At 41.8% G+C, this 20348-nt stretch overlaps 1 long non-coding RNA gene across 1 annotated transcript in view; it reads right to left on the bottom strand.

Moving 5' to 3' along the window:
• The window catches only part of LOC124501095 (uncharacterized), a 122097-nt gene that overhangs the window by 33798 nt on the left and 67951 nt on the right, over positions 1-20348 (bottom strand). Inside the window, exon 9 of the long non-coding RNA XR_006959702.1 lies at positions 19500-19661. This is a non-coding gene — a long non-coding RNA (uncharacterized LOC124501095). The remainder of the gene's footprint in view (positions 1-19499; positions 19662-20348) is intronic.

Below are 20348 nucleotides of genomic sequence, written 5' to 3'. Positions count from 1 at the left end.
CAGATTCTGTGTCTCCCTCTCTCTCTGCCCCTTCCCCCACTCATGCTCTCTCTCTCTCTCTCTCAAAAGTAAATAAACATTTAAAAAAATTAAAAAAAATAAAATGTAATAAATGTAATATATTCAGTCAGAGATGCCACATGAATTTGAATAATCAGCCCTTTCAATGACCTGGCATTTGAAGGCATGAAAAAGAAAACCGTTATCCCATGAATGTACCAAAAAAGATTGCTGGGGTAGTAATTATGGTGGCCACTGTGGGAAGCATAATAGGCCAATGGTCCCAGCTGCTGCCCTCTGAGATCCATCACCACATTTGTTCTGAGGCCGTGCTTTCTGTGGCTGCTCCCAGCCATGACTAAGCACTGCAGGGCTACTAAGGGCAGGCCCGTTCCTGAAAGACCTCTGATGTGACTCCCAGTTAGCCTTGCCAGAACTTCCTCAGAATTGAAATCTTAAGGCCTTTCTTCCTCATCTTCTCTCCCTCTCTTCTTCACAGGGATCAGTCCTGCATGGGGGTCGACAGCTCTCCCAGCGTCCTCCAGCTCCCTCCCATTTTCTGTCACAAGGTTTTCCTCAACAGATCTCTTCAGGTCTAATCTCATTTTAGCATCTGCCTCTCAGACGACCTGAACTAACAAAGTGATCCAGGCAGGAACTAGTTGAGGGATAGCGAGAATTAAGCCTTTTAATGCATTTAAGATCATTTGATCTAATACCAAGAAGCAGGGTAATGGGTGATCATAAAAGAAGAAGTTTGAGGAGTTTAATACTTAAAAGGGAACTTTCCCAGAATAACTAAGTCATGATAGAAGTGGCTACGACAGTGGGGGTGGAGGTGAGAATACTCAGGGTCAGAAGTTATTCATTTGCATATCTGACGCTACCTTAGGTCCAAAGGCCTGTAGGAGATCTTTTTGATGTAGAACTAGGGAAATGTTGACAACATTGTTTCTTGCCATCTAGAAGAAGCCAATCTATGGTGAAAGAGAAGAAAGGCAACACAGAGAGGGAAGCAAGAGCTTGAGAGGGATCCTTGAGGGAGATTTTGACCTCTTATTTCAATTTTTGAGGAAGTCCGTCTGCATCCTGATAGCTCTCATGGGGGGTTGATTGTTCAACGTTTCTCATTTCACCTAAACTAGTTCAAGATGGGTTTAGTCACTTGTCACCAACAGAGATGTGACTCACACAACAGAGAAATTTTATTTTGTTTTCTCTGAAAAACACTTGTTGTTGTATAGTATAAAAATATCCAAGGCCACATTACTCATAACAGCAAAAATAAATAAAATGGGGGCGCCTGGGTGGCGCAGTCGGTTAAGCGTCCGACTTCAGCCAGGTCACGATCTCGCGGTCCGTGAGTTCGAGCCCCGCGTCAGGCTCTGGGCTGATGGCTCAGAGCCTGGAGCCTGTTTCCGATTCTGTGTCTCCCTCTCTCTCTGCCCCTCCCCCGTTCATGCTCTGTCTCTCTCTGTCCCAAAAATAAATAAACGTTGAAAAAAAAAAATTTATAAAAATAAATAAATAAATAAATAAATAAATAAATAAATAAAATGATAACAACTCAGACATCTACCAATGGTAGAATAAATTGTAGCAAAATCATCCAATGGAATATTATTCAGCAATAACCATGAATAAAACTACAGCTACACATGTCAATAATGGTAAGTCTCAAAATAAAATATTGAGAAACTAGTAAGTTCTAGAAGAATTCACACTATAAGATTCCAGTTACATCAAGTTCAAAAACAAGTACAACTAAACCATGTATATTACATAGGAATACAAACACAAATGGCAAAACTAGTGAAAAGCAGGTAATGGTTTATGCAGAATTTAGGATAGCGATTACTTCTAGAGGTAAGAGGGGGATGTGACTGGAGAGGACACACAGGGACATCTAAGGACTGAAAAAGCTGTATTTCTTAAATTGAGACATGTATATAGGATGTTTGTTTTCTAATTCTATGCATATATATTTAGTTCACTTACATACAATTTTATACATATATTTATATTTTTAAAGTAGGCTTCATGCCCAGCATGGGGCCCAACATGGGGATTGAACTCAGGACCCTGAGATCAAGACCTGAGCTGAGATCAAGAGTCAGACACAATAGGGGCGCCTGGGTGGCGCAGTCGGTTAAGCGTCCGACTTCAGCCAGGTCACGATCTCGCGGTCCATGAGTTCGAGCCCCGCATCGGGCTCTGGGCTGATGGCTCAGAGCCTGGAGCCTGTTTCCGATTCTGTATCTCCCTCTCTCTCTGCCCCTCCCCCGTTCATGCTCTGTCTCTCTCTGTCCCAAAAATAAATAAACGTTGAAAAAAAAAAATTAAAAAAAAAAAAAAAAAAGAGTCAGACACAACAAACTGAGCCACCCAGGTGCCCCTACATATGATAATTTTAAAACAAAAATAATTATTACAATAGCTACTATTATTTTATATAATTAAATAAGACTACAGATGTTTAGCAATAGTGTCTAGCATAGAGTAAGCTCTCAATAAATGATAAGAGCCATAATGAGATGCAGATATTTGTACCACTTAGAAGAAAATACCAAAAAGTATGTCTTCATCTGTGTACACACTGCTGTGTTCCAAGATGCCTGAAAAATCTGTTAGAACCACAGCCCCATCAGAGATTGAAACTTGATGGTTTTCAACTTTTACTCATCTAAGTGATAGTACCAGAAGAGATTCTCAGATTCACAGCCACAGACAAGAACGTACTTGGTTAATATCAGACACTCGGTGGATATCCAAAGTAATGAATATAAAGTGTTTAGTTACCTGATATCACATAATTAGCCCAACACTGAAAGAAAAAATAATATCTGCATCTTAGTAGAGAAAATAAGAAACAATGGATCAAGTGTCAGCTTCGATCTATTCTAACTGGGGTCTCCTCGCAAAATAAGAGAATTATGGAATTAGTCATGTACCCTGACCATCATTTTATCTAGCCGCTTATTTTACGACTGAAGAAGGAAAAGCTGAGGGAGGTTATTTGGATTTCTTCAAGGTCAACAGTGACTTTGTGGTAGAGTCAGGACTAGAACAGAAGTTGGGATGGAAGCTGCAGAAAATGTCCTACTATCGGTGTTCACAGACCAAAAAGAACAGAAGAAGAGACTAGAAGGAAAAGTGAGCGAGATCAGGTATGGACGGTCCAGCACCCCATCCCTTTCAAAGGAGCATAAGAGCTGGAATCCACTGAAGCTTGCAGAGGATATAGGCTCACCACTTTACTTTTTTTTTTTAATTTATTTTTGAGACAGAGAGAGACAGAGCATGAATGGGGGAGGGGCAGACAGAGAGGGAGACACAGAATCCGAAGCAGGCTCCAGGCTCTGAGCCATCAGCCCAGAGCCCAACGCGGGGCTCGAACTCACGGACCATGAGATCGTGACCTGAGCTGAAGTTGGACGCTTAACCGACTGAGACACCCAGGTGCCCCACCACTTTACTTTTTGAGTAGCACCTCTGAATGAACTCTACTGGAGACAAGTTCCTGGGAAGAAGCCACACTCAGCTAATTCTCATAGCAGAAAATATTTCACAGGCAATTTCAGAGAAATTTCCTTTTTGTAATGTTTATTTATTGGGGGGGGGGGCAGGGCAGAGAGAGGGAGAGAGAATCCCAAGCAGGCTCTGCAGCTATCAGCACAAAGCCTGACGCGGGGCTCGAACTCCCAAACTGTGAGATCACGACGTGAGCCAAAATCAAGAGTCTAACACTGACTTAACCGACTGAGTCACCTAGGCGCCCCTCAGAGAAATTTCTATCGCAACCTCACTCTCATCTCTATCATCTGCATCTAATGCACTTGATGAGCATACAGTACAATACTTGTTATTAACTATTTTATTTTTCTCTTAAATCATGTTTATCCCTAGCCAGTTACCAATCTAAGGCTAAGTTCACAATTATTTCTTCAATAAGTACTCACAGGGATAAAGGATAAAGGCTCTGTACTAGGCACTAGAACTCTAATGCAAAGTGTTTAATCAAACTCCATTTACTGTGTCCAGTCACGGGAGACAGTGATTTATTCAGAAGAACATACCAAGCAGAAGTAACTCGATGCGGACAATTCCCCTCAACCTTTTTGTCACAAGACAATTAAATACGAGCTCATAAAGAAACTTTGCTTGCTTCAAAATCTTATCATCTTCAGCCCAGCTGATAGGGAAAGTAGGTCTTATGGCTGAACTCTTGAACCAGGAAAGGATCAGTCCAAAGTTTCTGTCAGGTGACGTGACCTGCAAAACTATTTCCATTCCTTGGCTTATCTTTACGACCGAAAAATGATTGCCTCTTATTTGCTTTATATGCTGGAAAATGTGGTTGAATTGCTGAAGCTGTCCCAAGCTAGAAGTTTCCTTCTGGGAAAAAAGAAAAGTCATCCCCTAAATGCAAGTTTTAATTAATGAAAAAGTAGCCTAGATTATCAAACTATGCCTTTTTTTTTTTTTTTTTTTTTGGTCCGATGTTTAGTGGTTTGGGAGTTTGTTTTTTTAACAAGCAAAAGACCTGTAAAAAGGAACCAGACCCTTCTCTAATTTTTATACTCTAATCTGTTGCCACTTCACAGTGTTTGTAGTAGCTCATAACAAGAAAGTATGACCTCATCAGTTATTCACTCACTGCCATTCAGCAATTTAATGAGTTTCATTGGAAATTCCCATTTTAGAGGAAATTTCTCAATTGTAAAATAACTCTTTTTTGTTATTTACAAATGAAAAAGTTGAATTGTAATCAAAGCATAGTGGATGATTTCTCTAAAGGAGTAATTCAGGGCGCAAAGCCAAGTTTAAGCCTCTCTGTTCATTAAAGAAAGCTAGATCTAAGATCCTAAACCAGGACTGTGACCAAACTGTGTGAGCATCTAGTTGGCTCTACGCACTGGTATAGTTTAACCAGCTTATAACTTCAGAGACTGAAAGCAAAAGGAGAAGTTAACAACTATCTATTGAATGACCAAGCCATGTGCATAGACAGTGTTCAAACAATTAGTGTAATACTCTCTTCCCAAGTGATATATTGCCTGAAACACTGGGTTAAATGGGGCACCCTCTGTATCTAACGGCAGCAGTCAGTGGACAAAAGCTGTTGATCAAATGTCAACCTCCATAGTCCACTGGGAGAGGCAATAATTTATTCAAAATGTAGCATCAGAATAAAGTTACCTTTCAAAAACTAATCCTTTTATAAGGAAAACAGAGAAAGAAACAGACAGAAGGCACAAACAAGTAGATAACCATGAATAAGTCTATCAGACAAGGTCACAGCATTTTTTTTTTTTTAGAGAGAGAGAGAAAGAAAGAGAAGGAGAGGGGAAGGAGCAGAGAGGGAGGGAGAGAGAGAATGCCAAGCAGGCTCTGCACTGTCAGCACAGAGCCAGACACAGGGCTTGAACCCACAAACTGAGATCATGCCCTGAGCTGAAACCAAGAGTTGGACACAACAAACTGAGCCACCAAGGTGTCCCAATTGTTTTCATCTCAGAAATCATTCCAGTTTAAATAAAATAATTTGAAAAAATATTTTCATCGTCAGAAAAACTAGGTTTGGGGGTTGTGTGTTGGTTTATTGCTTGTTTTAGGTAACTTTCCTATCAAGGGCCAGTTTGTGCCTCAGATTTTGACCCAGCAATAGATTAAAGTCCCTTATCAGAGATATGGAATGCTGTATCCAATGACACATATCCTTTCTCTGTCCTTTAAAGCACATATAGTCCCTCCAAAGGAACTTCACCATGAAACTACATGACCCAATCAATAAGGACCTTGGACGGAGACCAACCCCTCGCCCACCCTACCCCCCGCTGCCTGAAGACCATATTATTGCCCCAGTCAGTCATCCTTTACGAGAACCAGTAGATTGCATGTGTAGCTCCAGCACTGGATGAAGGAAGCAAGGACAGCAGAAAGCAGCCTTTGGTCATCCTCCCAAGGCCCCTGATGTGGAAGGAACAATCGCTTGGTACACAAAAACGATCATTGTAATCCCCAGTACGAGGGCTTGGGGTGTGGGAAAGGAAGGGCGGCCCGGAATTTGAAAGCTAGAATAGCAAGGTAAGAGATCTGAGAGCTTCAAGAGGAGTCTGTGTTGTTTGTTTTTAGTCTAGACTGAGAGCGCAAGGACTTAGGAAATATGCGTTAAGTTAGAAGACACCCTGGGGTTGTTTTCTTTCTCCACTTGGAGCCCTGAGTAATTGTGCACAGGCCAGTGCCTGCGCCCAAGCTGACTAACAGCTACAGCAATTCCCTCCCTTTCTCTCCACATCCAATCAGGAATCAAGAATGACTGCCACTCACTTCTTAGGACCTCCTCCACCTTTCCCACACTACGTGTGTCTGCAATATATCAGAAATCTCCATATTTCTCACCTGATTAGAGCCCCTGATCCATAAACCAGTCTGCCTTTTAAAGAGCAGGTTTAACCAGAGGACTGCCCAGTTTAAAAATTCTTCAGTGGCTCCAAGTAGCCAAAATCCGAACTGTCCTCCTATACAGGCCCTGTCAAAACAATTACCTTGGTTCATATCCTGTCTTTGCTATTTGCCAATCTGGGAAATTTTCTTAAACTCTTTGATCCTCAGTTTCATCATCTATAAAATGGGGTAACAATAGTCATTCTTCATAGGTTTGTTGTGAAGATCAATGAGACACTCCTTTTAAAAAGCTTTGCGCTGCTGAACTTGGGGCACCTGAGTGGCTCAGTCCGTTAAGCCTCCGACCTCGGCTCAGGTCATGATCTCACGGTTGGTGAGTTCAAGCTCCACGTAGGGCTCTGTGCTGACAGCTCAGAGCCTGGAGCCTGCTTTGGATTCTGTGTCTCTCTCGCTCTCTGCCCCTCTCCCACTCACTCTGTCTCTCAAAAATAAATGTTAAAAAAGATTTTTTTAAAGACCTTAGCACTGCCTAGTGTTCAGTCACTTGACTATCATTGCTATTATTATTTTACCAACTTACTATTCGCTACAAAAGCCCTCCCCACGTTGGCCCTTCCTCCTCTCCAGCTATCTATCTTGTTACTGGCCGATCTGTAATCCCAGGTTTTGTATCTGAAGGACCCACTTCGTGCCAGCCCCCAAAGCCAAGGGATTTACATATATTCTTTAATCATTCACAACTCCATGAGATAAGTACTGGCATCCTCATTTTACAGAGAAGGAAACTAAGACTCAAAAAAGTTAAGCAGGGCCCCTGGGCGGCTTAGTCAGTTAAGGGTCCAACTCAGTTTCGGCTCAGGTCATGATCTCATAATTCGTGAGTTCCAGCCCCACCCCACCCCCCCACCCCTCGCTGTCAGCACAGAGCCTGCTTGGGATTCTCTGTCTCCCTCGCTCTCTGCCCCTCCCCTCCTTGCTCTCAAAATAAATAAATAAACTTTAAAAAAAAGTTAAGCAACTTGGCCAAAGTAACCCAGCTACTAAGTGGTGGAGTCCATAGATGAAATCAAAGTCCATCACACTCCAAATCTGTTTTTTTAATGACTACTTTCTGCTGCATTTATCCCACCTTATTTCCCCTAAAGTTGCTGAAACAATTTTCTGGCCCTGCATGCTTTTCCAGAACCTCACCACTTCTCCATCAAGAGGTGGAATCTATGTCATCTCTCCTTGAACCGGGGCAGCACCCTTTGGTTGCCTCCGCTGAGTCTGGCACAAGTTAAGCTGTGTGATTTTCAAGTCTAGGTCATAAAAGAAAATGAAGCCAGGGCACCGGGCGGTTCAGTCGGTTAAGCCTCTGACTTCAGTTGAGGTCGTGATCTTATGGTTCATGGGTTTGAGCCCCATGTTGGGCTCTGTGCTGAGAGCTCAGAGCCTGAAGCCTGCTTCAGATTCTGTGTCTCCCTCTCTCTCTGTCCCTCCCAACTCATACGCTATCTCTCTCTCTTTCTCAAAAATAAATAAAAAACATAAAAAAAAAAAAAGGAAATGAAATGAAGTTTCCGTCTGGCAATCTCTTTTAGAGCACACACCTTTGGAGGCCTAAGCTGCCATTCAGAAGTTCAACTACCTGAAGCTGCCACGCTTGAGAGACCATGAGAAGAGATCACATAAAGATAGAAATGCTTGGGGAGCCCCAGCCATCAGCCATCTTTCGAGCACCTCCAGCAGTCACTGCACAGAATGGAAAGGAGTCGTCTTCCCCAAGTCCTGCCCAAATTGCAGATTTGTGAACTAAATCAATGATCATGATGACTGAAGCCACTAAGTTTTGGAGTGTTTTGTCACACACTAATAGAAAACCAGATCACCCACGCAAACCTCCAACACTATTTAATCACTTTCATTTCCCCTGACAAACACATCTCTCATGGCCCTCTTCACGGGAGCAATTGCTTCTGCCTACAAATCACTACCAGCCCAGGATGCCTCAGCCAGCGCACACACATGCTCATTTAAAGAGTTACTTGGCTTTCAAGAGTCATTGTAGGTATTGTCATTTTAGTCATCTTTCCCAAATTTGGAAGTGAGTGGTTAAGGACCCAAACTGCTAGTCAAAATGTCTAGACTTAAACTTTTTTTGTTCACCGCTTCCAACCTGCAGGACTTAATGTCTCCAAAACCCCTGTGCCTACAAAAGGGAATAATAACAAAACCCTATTTTGGTATTATAGCGATTCATTTGTAGCTCCCAGCAAAGTTCCTGCTATTTAACAAGAGTTCAATATACAGGGCGCCTGGGTGGCTCAGTCAGTTAAGCGTCTGACTTCAGCTCAGGTCATGATCTCACGGTTCATGGGTTCAAGCCCCCCGTCAGGCTCCACACTGTGGAGCTTGGGATTCTCCTTCTCCCTCTCTCTCTGTCCCTTCCCCACTCGTGTTTTCTCTCTCTCTCAAAACTAAATAAACTTAAACAAAAAAGTTCAATACATGTTGCTGTAATTAGAGCACTCATTATATTGCATTGCAATTATCTATGTTTTTGTTTGTTTCCTCTTCTGAACAAGAACAGTGTGCCCTCAATGCCTGGCACGTAAGATATGCAAAAAACATTTTTGTTAAATATATAAACAAATGAATGAACAAAGAAACAAACAAAGGAAGGTGAACAGGTATGTGTGCTCTAGCCTCCTTTCAACTCCTCAGATCTAGTGTGTAAGAGGGTAAAATGACAGAGATCTCCACTCCTGTGGGAGGCAGTTCCAGCCATTACTTCTGAGACTCCCACACACCCAAAGCCAAGGGAGCATCCTCACTTGGCCAGGACAACCTTTTTGCTTCTGACACTCCAAACCAGATGCCAGGACTATAAGGAAAACCAGTGCCAAAATGTGAGATGGCCTCCAAATGCAGATTCTCTTTCCTCGTCTAACTATTTTATAGCCTGCCATCAAGACGCCTGACCTTGCCAAGTAAAACCCAGTTAATCTTTTACAATGTCAGTCTCCTTTACGGACTCCACGATATGGCAACGCCATATGGTGGCGATGCTGTAAAAGGGACTCTGCTCTTTCCTGAAAGCAGGTTTATGCTGCACTTGGCAAATAATGCGCCTCTTGCCTCATGCGTGATATTTCCCCACTGATTTCTGCTCAATCTAAAGAAATTGAGAGAAATTATTAAACAGCAGCATAACTTTCATTAATAAGGTGAGAAACCTACACTTAATTTTCACTTAATTTTCATTTTCACCGTAGAATTTACATATATGTAGATACATAAAATTCTCATTATAACAGTTAACAAGCTACGGATACGTTGGCTGAGCTCCAATAACTGCCGTTGCAAGTCTATGCCTTCCCCAAGTACCAATGTCATTCTAGTACGCCTTAATTTCAAGATCCAGAAAACCCCAATGCACCAGTGGGGCACCTCCAGCCTCGGCATAAAAGTAAAAGTTTAAATATTTATTAAATGAGTAAAATTCCGGGTGTTGGCTGTCTATAGTCATAAATTGCTTTAAAAGCAAATATGGACTTTGTCTTACTGTTGTTATTATTGTAGATTCTATGCTTTTTGTAAGTTAAATCATTTCTGCATTCTTCTCTGAAAGGAGTTGTCTGAAGGCTGCAGAATGCTGAGAGTTAGAAAGATTTCTGAGGCGTGGCACCACATTCTCTGATTGGGCAGCTGCTCTCGAACGATGTGGGCCTTTTGCTGTTGACTCACCAGAGGGCAGCAGCTTTGCAGCTTGATGTCAGCACACAAGAATGTCAGACACTTCTCTTTGCCAGCCACCCCCCCACCCAGCCCCCAGGAGTAGCCCAGAATTAAGCAAAGCTGTTTGGGTTAGCTTCTGACTAGCCTCCTGGTTGGGTTTCTCGCTGCCCTGGTTACTGTGCTCCAGCAAAGAAAATCCCCACCAGATCTCTGCAGGGGAACAAGAAACGTTTCCAGCTATGTGTCTCTGGGGATACCAATATAATTGCCCGAGGAAGGTTTGGATATTTGGGGGAATGGGTACATTTGGGGGCCTGGGTATGGTTTTCTGGGTGCCCCTTTCCAACACACACACACACACACACACACACATACACACACACACACTTATCTTCCCTAGAAAGAAAACAATACAGAAAGAACCTTGCAAACAAGCACTAGCAAAATTTCTAGATTCTAAATGGATTATGCGTTGCTTGTACTCCTGGTATTTGATCTGTTTCAATTTCCGCCACATTTCTGACTTTCCCAACTGAAGCCTCAGATCTAGTTCTAGCCTAGCTGGGATATCCCCGAGGTCCTTTCTACCCTACCAGTCTATGTTCGCATGAAATTAGACAACAAAGAGCTTTCGGAAGGGATCAGTTTCTTGATGATGCCCATGGGACCCAGCAGAGCTGTCTGCCCCACAGTAACTAGTCCCAGCTCCTGAGTACCTAGTTTTATATGTGACCTAGTTTCACATCTCCTGTCCCACCATCTCCCCATTTAACAGAGAAAAGAGTCTTGGTTCTAAGTTAATTAACATGTTCATATTTGCTGTTTTTAGATGGTTCTTGTGGTTTTAGGCAACTGAAAGCAGTAAGCAGACAGTACATTGCATACCCACTTAAAGTAATTGTGGCCAAGGTCAATTAAACCAGTATAGTTAAGCCAAGGTGAAATTGATGGGTCACAGCAACTAAGTCTGTCCTAATTCAACTGGCAAAAAGCGTGGGGATCCCAGAGCTTAAGGCTGTTTGATTCCGGGGATCCCAGGGCTTAAGGCTGTTTGATTCCCTTGATGCACTGATATTTGAGGCAAAATCATTCTCTGTGATCTCACCCTCATTCCACTTCTTTAACCTGAAGGATGGCACCAGCCTCAACTCCCCATTCCACTTAAATGTCCTCCAGGATTCTCCAGTTTGCTTATTGCAGTGAACTAAATTGTGGCCCCTAAAAAGACATGTCCATGCCTAATGCCTAGAACCTGGGAATATGGCCTTATTTGGAAAAAGTTAAGGATCTGGAGATGAGACCATTCTGGATGATACGAGTGGGCCCTGAATCCAATGGGAAATGTCCTTATAAGAAACACCCAGAGGAGAGACATGGAGGGGGCCTGGGGAAGAGGACAAAGCCATATAAAGATGGAGGGAGAAGTGGAGTGATACAGTCACAAGCTAAGAAACTCCTGAAGCCACCAAAAGCCAGAAGAGGTGAGGAATGGGTCCTCCTCTAGAGCCTCTGTGGGGAGCACAGCTCTTGCCAATGTTTTGATTTTGGATTTCCTACCTCCAGAATTGTGAAGACCTTTCTGTTGGGTACTTAGTTATAGCAGCCATAGAAAACAAATACAGTTATAAACTCAAATACCTTACAGGAATCATACAAGCAATGAAATGAGCAAGCAGTCCAGATAGGGAAATCGTGGTTTTAGCATCTCATGTAATTTTTCATTAACTGAAATTGATCATCTCAAGGCAGGGAAACAACAGGAAGTACAAGTGGTCTTTAGCAAAAGTGAGAACAAATATCCTAGCCAAAAGTAGTATCTATAACCCAGACCCACCTAATTGTTACCATATGAAAACATAAGCCCAGCATGGTCACATCTTCCCATTTTTATTGGATTTTTATTTTAAATCTTTTGTATTTTTTTTTTTTTGAGAGAGAGAGTGATCCAGAGCATGAGCAGGGAAAGGGAAGAGGAAGAGGGAGAGAGAGATTTTTTTAAGTTCATTTATTTATTTTGAGAGAGAGAGAGAGCATGAGCAGAGGAGGGGCAGAGAGAGAGGGAGGGAGAGTCCCAAGCAGGCTCTGAGCTGTTAGCGCAGAGTCCGATATAGGCCTCACTCACAAACTGTGAGATTTTTATGACCTGAGCTGAGACCAAGAGTTGGGTATTCAACTGATTGAGCTACTCAGGCAGCCATAAATCTTCTACATTTTAAGTGTTGGTTCACAAACCAAATAGGCAAACTGCACTCTGCAGGCCCAACCAAGTATGTTTGAGGACTGAAGTATGACCACAAGTGGCCAGTTGCAGGGAGCACTTTGACTCTTATAACAGTATTTAAAGTATGTGCTACCAGTAGTTCATGATAAAACTAAGACCAGGGCCTTGTTTTTCTCCTACTCAACCTGGTCTGCCAACCCACACCACTTACATTCAAAATCTTTCCCATCGTTGGTGTAGGCAGAGAGAAATATTCTGTTGAACCCTAAGACAGTATATCTCCTTCCTCCTTTTAGGCCTTCTAGGCCTTGTGTCTTAGTTTCTATATGGTAACTTAATTTGGACTCTGACCACTTAGAATCTAGAAGTCGTGTGCGTGCGTGTGTGCGTGTGTGTGTGTGTGTGTGTGTGTGTGTGTGTGTGTTTGCATGTGTGTCTTGAAGAGGATTACAGATAGGTACCCTGCAGTAAGAGTGATTACTTTAGAAGGAAAAATAAAATAAAATTATTCACTAGGGACAAGTAAAATTCAAAGGCCATTTTTCTCTGCTTATTTTATCCCATAATATTAAAATATATTTTTACTAAAAGGATTGGTATTTAGGTCAGATAAAACTGAAGATATAAAACTCAGACATAACTTGATATTGACACAGCCTCTGTATTTACTTTATTAAATGTTGCTATTTCTTTGATCATTTATCGAATCTCTAGAGCTACCCATTTCCCAATTCAGACAGTAGGTGTCCTACAGAGCACTATAAAGTAAGCCATGGTTCAAATAGATTGAATTTTTCAGTCTGTCCATAAAGGTGATTAGGAAGATAGTTATGAGCTTTGAAAGTACCACAAAAATGAATGCAAGACAAAGATTGATATTGTAGGGGTACTTGGGTGACTTAGTAGGTCAAGCATCAACTCTTTTTTTTTTTTTTTTTAATTTTTTTTTCAACGTTTATTTATTTTTGGGACAGAGAGAGACAGAGCATGAACGGGGGAGGGGCAGAGAGAGAGGGAGACACAGAATCGGAAACAGGCTCCAGGCTCTGAGCCATCAGCCCAGAGCCTGACGCGGGGCTCGAACTCACGGACCGCGAGATCGTGACCTGGCTGAAGTCGGACGCTTAACCGACTGAGCCACCCAGGCGCCCCAAGCATCAACTCTTGATATCGACTCAGGTAGTGATCTCACTGTTGGGAGATCGTGGGTTTGTGCCCCGTTGGTCTCTGTGCTAAGTGAAGCCTGCTTGAGAGTCTCTCCCTCTGCCCCTCCCCCATTCATGTTTTCTCTCTCTCAAAATAAATAAATAAACTTAAGAAAATATTTATATTATAACTCTTGGTTGAGTCTGTAATTAGGAAAGAAAGTTGTATATAATCAATATTCATAATTGATCCCTATGTTCTTATGGAAATATTCTAAAAATAAATAGGACAGACTTTTGAAGGGTCCCTCTAAAAAATTTAAAAGATTTTCAGAAATAGAAAGAGAAATGAGTTTCCCTACTGGTGGAGAATTTTCCTTTGTCAAATTAAAGTGAAGGATGCAAAGAATTCTAACAACTCAATAAGAAGACAACCCAATTTTAAAATGGGAAAAAGATTTAAATAGGCATTTCACCAAAGAAGATGTATAAACGGTTTATAAGCACATGAAAATGTGTTGAACATCACGAGTCATTAGTGAAAGGCACATCAAACCCATAATAAGGTACCACCTCGACCCACTAGGATCAAATCTGTCACCAAGACAATGAAAAGTGTTGGTAAGGATAAGGAGAGGCAGGAACCCTCCTTAATTCCTTGTTGATAAGGATATACAGAGATGTAGCTACTTTGGGAAACAGTTTGACAGTTTCATGTGGAGTTAAATATTAATTTCCATACAACATAGCAATTCTCGTCCTAGATGTCTCCTAAGGAGAAATGAAAAAATGCTTCTACATGAAGACTTGAACATGATGCTCCTAACAGCATTATTAATAATAGTCAAAAAGTGGAAACAACTGAAATGTCCATTAACTGGTGAATGTATACACAAAATGTTGTATGTCCATGCAATAGCATGTTATTCAACCATAAAAAAGAATGAAATGCTGATATATATATGTGAATATATATATATGAAACATTATACTAAGTAAAAAAAAAACAGACACAAAACACCACGTATTATATGATTTTATTTATATGAATTGTCCAAAAAAGATAGTCATAAAAATAGACAGTTGACTAGTGGTTTCCTGTGCCTGGGGTGAGGACGGGAATAACGGGAATGGGGTATCTTATCGGGATGATGAAAATGTTCTAAAAATATTGTAGTTATGGTTACACAGCTCAGTAAGTTTATTAGAAGTTTATTAGAAGTCACTGGATTGTGCACTTAAAATGGGTGAATTTATGGTATGTGAGTTAAATTTCAATAAATCTGTTTTAAAAAGTTAGAGAATCATTAAAAGACTAAAACCTGACATCTAAAAATTTTCTCTTTTATCCTACAACGAATCTGTCAACAAATTTGTCAATCATTCCTACCAAACACCTCTTATTTTTTTATCATTTTTGTATTAGTTTATTTACTTTGAGAGAGAGAGAGAAAGCGCAAGCCAGGGAGGGGCAGAGAGAGAGGGAGAGGGAGAATCCCAAGCAAGCTCCACACTGTCAGGACAGAGCGCAATGCGGGGCTCAAACCCACCAGTCATGAGATCAGGACCTGAGGCGAAATCAAAAGTCAGACGCTTAACTGACTGAGCCACCCAGAGCCCCATTTTTATCATTTTACATATTTCTTTTTTTAAGTTTATTTATTTATTTTGAGAGAGAGAGAGCGTGTGTGTGAGCAGGGGAAGGGCAGAGGGAGAGAGGGAGGGAGGGAGGGAGAGAGAGAGAGAGAGAGAGAGAGAGAGAGAGAATCCCAAGTAGGCTCCACACTGTCAGCACAGAGCCCAACTCAGGGCTTGAGCCCATGAACATAATCATGACCTGAGCTGAAATCAAGAGTCCGACACTTAACCGACTGAGCCACCCAGGCACCCCTCATTCTACATAGTTCAAAATATAACATGTACAAAATAGAACACAAAGAAAAAATTTTCTTCCACTATTTTCCCTCAGCCCCCAAATGCCCTTTCTTGGAAGCAATCATTGTTATTCGTTTCTTGTGTGTCTTTCTAGAAATATTTTATGCATCTCTAGAAATATATATGTATGTGTATTCTACCCCAACACAGACACATACACACACACACACATACACACACACACAGACCCACACACACACAGACACACACACACACACTCTTTCGCACAGCTTGCAGCATATTATACATAGTGTTCTACACATTTCTTTTTTTTTACTTAATAATCAATAATCTAAATTTCAGAATCTAAACATATGAATCTAAATATTACTCAAATCTTTTCCGTCTTTACTGTCCCACTTTGCTTGGACCCACTGTATTTTACTTATTTTGAGATGCCATCAGTTATAAAACACACTGGTATTTGGGGACCATTAAGAGAGAAAAAAATGCTGCCAATTAAATTATGACATAAAATTGATTGTAAGATACATCTCAGTTTCGGGGAAAAAAAAACCCATAATGTTAACAAGTGCATATATATACACAAACATGTAAATAATAAAATATCATATTACAACATTGTTTAGCATCAGACATTGACCCTGGCCCCTTCTCAATTCATACTCTCCTGCCAGAATAATTTTTCTAAGCTCTAAGTTTAATCTTTTCATTTATTTCTCTGCTAAAAATCATTTATGGCTTCCCATTGCTACAGGATGAAGTCCAAATAACTCAGTGTTACAAATGTCAATGTTACAAGACCCTTCCCTTTCCTGGCTTCATTTCTTTGCATGCTCTAGACAGGCCCAACTATTGACTCTTCCTCAAAAATGTAGCATTCTTTCAAAATTTTGTGCTCTTGTACATGTTGTCCTCTCTCGCCTGGAATACACTTGACCCTAACTGGGAGGACCTAGCTAAATACCATTTGTCCTCCAAGACTCATCTCCGGGAAAATCGCCATGAACTTCCCCAGTTCAGTTAAATGTCCTTTTTGTACTGCCACCCTCGCTGTGCTTAATTCCATCCAGAGCACTCCCTGCCCAGTATCAGGATTTTTTGCTCCCTTGTCTGTCTTCACCACTCTTATTTTTCTCGCATCACCAGGGATTGCCACAGTGCCTAGTCCATGGTGAGCATTCAATAAATATTTATTGAATGAATGTGTACTTTAGCCCCTGGAAGTAATCAACACATCTGCAATAAGGGAGGTGTGGTCAGCTTATTATAGGGGAAAGTGCACACTGTATCTGAAGTCAGAGGATGCCGGTTACAGGCTCTGAACACTTCCTTTTTTTAATGTGTATTTATTTTTTTAAATGTTTTAGTTATTTATTTTGAGAGAGACAGCATGCAAGCAGGGAAGGAGCAGAAAAGAAGGAGAGAGAGAGAGAGAGAGAGAGAGAGAGAGAGGAATCCCAAGCAGGCTCCACATTGCCAGTGCGGAGCCCGACATGGGGCTCAATCCCACAAACTGAGAATCTGAGCTGAAGTCAAGAGTCAGATGCTTAACCAACTGCAGGCTCTGACACTTTTTTTTTTTTAATGTTTATTTATTTTTGAGAGAGAGAGAGAGACAGCGTAAGCAGGAGAGGGACAGAGAGAGAGGGAGACACAGAATCCGAAGCAGGCTCCAGGCTCTGGGCTGTCAGCACAGAGCCTGACGCGGGGCTCGAAATCACGAGCTGCGAGATCATGATCTGAGCCGAAGTCGGACACTTAACCAACTGAGCCACTCAGGCACGCCTCTGACACTACTAACTCTCTGATCTTAGTTTGATGAGACTTGGTCTCATCATCTAAAAATATGAACAGTAACCACCAGCCTAGAAGGGAAGTGACTGGCATGGAGTGGGTGCTCTAAAGACAGCAGCTTTTATTAGAGTGACGGGAACATCCTATGCCGCTGAACAGATTTTGTTTACCCTGAAAGCAGACACACCACGGACATGTGTTGTACTACCAAATGGACTTTGTTTTCCCGTTTTTATTTTGTATCAGTTGAAAAAGAAAGTAACGCCTTTTGACAGACTTGAAAAGAGGACATATAACCATGTTTCAGAAATCAAGACGACAAAAAAACACACAGATAATTCTTGCTCCCAACTTTACCCCAGCTCCAGTAGGTAATCACCTGTAACCGTTTTTTGTTTGTTTTTACTGTGAGAGAGACCGCATGAGCAGGAGCAGATAGGCAGAGAGAGAGAGGGGGGATCTTTAAAAAAAAAAAAAAGTTTATTTATTTATTTTGAGAGAGAGAGAGAGAGAGAGCAGGGGAAGGGCACAGAGGGAATCCCAAACAGGCTCTGCACTGTGCAGAGCCAGATGTGGGGCTTGATTTCATGAACAGTGAGATTACGACCCGAGCTAAAATCAAGAGTCGGAGGCTTAACCAAGCCACCCAGGTGCCTCAAGAGAGAAAGAGAGAGAGAGAGAGAGAGACATCTAGAGAGAGAATCTTAAGCAGGCTCCAAGCTCATCCCGGAGCCTGATTCGGGACTTGATCCCACAATCCTGGGATCATGACCTGAGCTGAAATCTCAACCGACTGAGCCACCCAGGCATTCCCACCTTTAACAGTTTTTTTTTTTAATCCTTCTCATGTTTATTCATAAGACAAATACAAGCACATATAAATAAATACATATTATTCCCCCCTTTTTCTTACACAACGTGTGCCATGTTATATATATATGTTATTCTATATGTTGCTCTTTCCGCTTAATATCTAAAGGAATTCTGTGACCTTCTAAGTTTGCCCTGCAAAATTCCAATCAAGTAGACAGGTCATGGAAAGGGCTATCTTATTTATCGCTTTTGCATCCTGGCTCTAAACTATAAGCAAAAGTTAAAGGCTTGACTCACAGCTTCAACCACAAAGTAACTATATGACTAAAACAAGGAGCCGTTTGCCTGCCTGTCGCGCCAAGCCACAGGCAAAGAAACCCCAGCCCGGCTGAAAAGGTACAAAGAACAATGCAAACAGCACCGGCAGGCAGGCTAGTCGGTCTTTAGCACCTACTATTGCCTACCTAGTTTTCATCACATAAATGATAAGAGCCTTCACCTTTAAAGGAAATGATTATTTTCAGAATTGTAAATAGCTTCCATTTGGGGGCTGTGACTCAGAACAAGATCTGCATTTTTTTTTCCGAGAGCTGGTAGCCTCTAGCCTACCAGCCTAGCTGGTAGGACAAGGGGATGTTTCGGGCTCTACAAATACCTCTTATTCTTTCAGTTCTGTTGATCACATAAATGATAAAGGTACACGTACAAGAATATTAAAACATTTGGCAAAATGAGGATATTAGAATAATAGACCTTTCTTTCACCAGCAAGTTTAGTTATGGCTCAGATTGCCCACGTCCCCTCTGCCTTCTGATTTCTTTCTCAGGCATCCATCACCTGAGTTGGTGACCCAAAGTCCCAAACTCTCCTCCAAATGGCCCCAGTTTAATCACTATGCCCCCCACTCCAAGTCTCTGACTGCCCACTGCCCTTCCAGAAGTGCTCCACATGAGCAAACAGACTAGTTAGAAGTCAGCACACACAACAGATTCTCTGTCTCATACACAACAAACCACGTCACTCTGACCCCATTTGTCATGTATACGCACTGCAGGGAATTTAGCAGGAAGATTAAAGATGAGCTTGGAAGAGGACAGAAACTTCCTGATGTCTCAAAGGGATTGTGTCTGACCCATAAGCCCAGCAAGTGGGAACCCAGGTCACCTGTCTACACCGTTCAGACCGCAAACACTGCAAATCCAGCAGGCAAAGAAAAATAAGTGCAGGAAGCTATGGGAGTCAGCAGCAAAGGCATCGAATCCAACACAGTGACATGGAAGGATGGAGGGTTATTAGGGCAATAAGGTGAAGCCTCTTAGCAGCTGATTTCTCCAGAAACCGTAAGATATTGGCACAATATACTTACTATTAGTGTTTGAGCCAGAACAGCAGGAGTCTGAGGAATGAGCTGGGAATGGCCAGGTGGAGAAGGGCAGAGGGAACAAAACACACAAAAGCACTAAGGCTCTAAGTCTGGAAATAACAAGGCATTTGAATACCTCCAGACAGTTCCATGTGAATGCAGACAGAATACCCGGAAGCCAAGGCCAGCATCATGGTGAGAGACGAAATGAGGCTAGAGAAACGGCCAGCTGGTGAAGGATTCTGTGAGGCCATGCTCAGGATCTTGGATTTTAACTTGAAGGCACTACTGGGAGCCACTACAGGATTTTAATCAGAGAATAACAAGATCAGATTTAAGTTGTGGGAAGGTCAATCATAGCATATAGATCACGGATTTGAGTGCTGTGTCCACAGCACCTACTATTCGACTGTCCAAGCTAAGCTGTAACCTCAATGAAAGCAGGGAGTATATCTGCTGTCTCGTTATATCTCTGGTACCTGATACAATGCCTAGCACACTGCTGGTCATGAATGAATGAATGGACGGTGGGATCCAGTCCCATTCGTCTTTGTGTCCCTAATGCTTATGTAGTGATTAGCACCATGGAGGTATTGGATAAAGATCTGTTGAATAAATAAATAAATACTAACTTCTGCCTCATTATCTCCCAACGCTCCCCTAAAACAAAAAAAAATTGTATAATTTACCCAAATTCCCTATATTGTTTGCCTGTTGTATGCTGTTCCCTCTGGAATTCCCTATGCCTCTTTCCTTTCTATCCTCTGAGTTGCACTTATGCCTCAATACTCGGCTCACATTTTACCCACTTGGGGGTCAGCCCCTAACCACTATGCTGACCCACACAGGATTCCTTCTGACCTACTTACTCCTTGGTTCTGGTTATATACTTTCTCATTTGTATAGTTTTTGTTGCATTCATCACATTTGTAGTATAATTTACTTATGTGTGGCTTTAGATTTTGAGTGTCTAGAGGACTGTCTC

This window comes from Lynx rufus, unplaced genomic scaffold (assembly GCF_022079265.1).
Source record: "Lynx rufus isolate CCGP_SWC_20201006 ecotype Redwood Valley unplaced genomic scaffold, mLynRuf1.p SCAF_10, whole genome shotgun sequence".
Classification (NCBI taxonomy): Eukaryota; Metazoa; Chordata; class Mammalia; order Carnivora; family Felidae; genus Lynx; species Lynx rufus.
This window is presented reverse-complemented; position numbering and strand designations above follow the sequence as displayed.